Genomic DNA, 2,500 nt, shown 5'->3' on the forward strand with positions numbered 1-2,500 from the left:
GACTAATAAAATTCAGCAAAACTACATTTACTAAATTGTCTGGAAATTATACCAATTTTTAAAATGAGGCATATAGTTGCTATCCATTCTCTGATACTCTATATAATTATTACTAGTAGTTGGGGTTCCTTTTCCTTTAATGAATTAAAGTATCACATTTGTTAAGTTATAAATTCTTAAAATACAGTAAAATCATTTCCAAACTCTAACTCTTTTAGTGTTAAAATTTTTTTCTCCTATTTCTTAAAGCTTCTGCTCAACTTAGGAAATCAGCAAGATAAAATTTGAGCTTACAATTCATTCCAGGTTAACTTCACCCAATTATTCCAAGTTCAAAAATAATCAATGCATTAAAATAGCGAGTTCTCTTAAAACATTAAAACTTTAGTTAAGAATTTAGAGTTGTAATTATGATGGGGCGTTAAATTTAGTAATTTTACTTATTGAAGAAGAAATTAGCAATTTTTCATCACAAAGTATAGAATACAGGTTGAAATAGAATTAATTTTCCATATTTTGCTATGTTTTTGCCAAACGGAAAAAAGCCAAAACAAATCAGCCTGTTTTGGTTGGTATTAATGAAAACAAAGGCTTGAAATTCCACCGCTACAAACTTTGGAGATGTTACACTAAACAGCGTTATGGGTGTCACTTTCTGAATTTCCTCACCTAGAAGTCCAAGTAAAAACAAAAGAGTTCATGGCAGGCCTCAAAGGAATGATTGAAGTTTAAAATCACTGATTTTTTTTTTTTTTAAGGTATGTGAAATAGTTACTATTAAAAGTGAAATGTGAAGTTCAATTAACAATTCAGGTTAAAGGTTAAATGAATATTCTACCTACAACATCTCTCATCAAAGCACGAGTAGCCTGTACATTTAAAGCTATCCATGATACATTTAAACTTTTAAGTTTAGGTATAGAATCAGTACTAATTTAGGAACTCCATGGAAGTAGAAAGGAGTAAGTGGTTAACACTGGTAAAGAAACAATTCAAGTGTTACCATTAAACCAATGCAAAATAAACATTCACTTATGATATACATACAAATAATTTTCATGCTGAATTGTACATCTGCCACTCTTTCACCTTGGGATTTAAACAAAATGTGACTCCCAATACATAAAATTTGTTTTCTAGAGCAGGAAATGGGGGTACCATATAGTTCATGAGTAGTATTTTAAGAACTGCAATATAATGGACCTAGAATTAAAACCGCACCAGGAAAGAGCATCTCATGCTAATTAAACATGGCAAGCTTAAAAATGTAAGCTTCTACAACATTCTGCACAGGGAGAGATGAGACTAGAAAACGGGGCTTGACAGATTAGCAGAATTCTGCCTCCATTATTTCTACAGTTCTATAACAAAAGAAAAAAGGGAAATGGAAAAGCAAAATAATGAAAAATGCAGCTGCTTTTATTTTAAAATAGAAAAGAAAAAGGTGAGACCTGACTATGGGAGCTGATATTGATTCAATCATCAAATGTTGCAATTACAATTTTAAATCACAAAAGCGGCAAAGGTACTGGAGCCACTTTTGGATGTATAGCTCTGGCCAGTAGTTCACTATTATGAACCAAACAAGACTCAGATTAAAAATAAACAATGCTTTAAAAAATAACCATATGTGAAAATAAGAGGGTAGTCGAATAAACCATGTAATCAAATTGTATCTAGCAGTTTCTGACTGTACTGCAAACACTGACTCCCTGCTTTTTTGAGGTCAAGTCTGAAACAAACAGGAATTCCCCTGAAGGAACTGAGGTAGGTAGTTGTCTATATGGTGACTATTAAGCCTTCTCCACTGAAAACACACTTCTCAGCCCTAATACAAATGACACAACTGTGTGTTACAGGAAAAGACTTTATCTTCTGAACACGTAAGTGTCCGACACTGTTTATAATACTTTAAAACAAGGGCAATGAAATTGTAATGCAACAGTGTCAAGTGGAGAAAGGCACTGAAGAAAGAATTATTATCCCATTTTAAATCCTTTTCTCTCTTCTTGAAACTTTCCCCAAGCCTGATTAGGAAACAATTAGTCATTGCCCAATGCTTTAAAATACTGGCTTAAATTTAGTCTGAAATTTACCCATATCATTCGGTAGATAAATGAAGATGTGCTCTGTGAGTAAACCAATCTACGCTTTAATTACCTTTGGTTATGAAGCTCCTAGACCAGAGACATCAACTCTCTTGCTCCCAAGTCACTTTCCCCTTCTAAATTCTGGATTCCTGGCCAGTGCAGGACACCACCAACAGAACAGAAATGGCAAAGCTGATGCCGATCACTTACCATCTTGACTTTTCTCTAAAGATCTGTATCTCTAATTTATCAGTGCATTTTTGGTTCCTTCACTAATAAGCCGAGGCCTACAGTGAACTGAAATAACCCAAGCCACCCCAGAGGTCTACAGTGTTCTGATGTCATCTAGCCACTTACAAGTTTATGTATGTATGTATGTGTATGTATATATAAACACACATACATGCATA

General features: G+C 33.6%; 1 protein-coding gene across 1 annotated transcript in view; it reads right to left on the minus strand.

Moving 5' to 3' along the window:
• Positions 1-2,500, minus strand: part of KDM6A (lysine demethylase 6A) — a 134,659-nt gene that overhangs the window by 32,225 nt on the left and 99,934 nt on the right. The gene's annotated exons all lie outside the window — the stretch shown is intronic.

The sequence above is a fragment of the Crocuta crocuta genome, unplaced genomic scaffold, assembly GCF_008692635.1.
Source record: "Crocuta crocuta isolate KB4526 unplaced genomic scaffold, BGI_CrCroc_1.0 scaffold467, whole genome shotgun sequence".
Taxonomy (NCBI): Eukaryota; Metazoa; Chordata; class Mammalia; order Carnivora; family Hyaenidae; genus Crocuta; species Crocuta crocuta.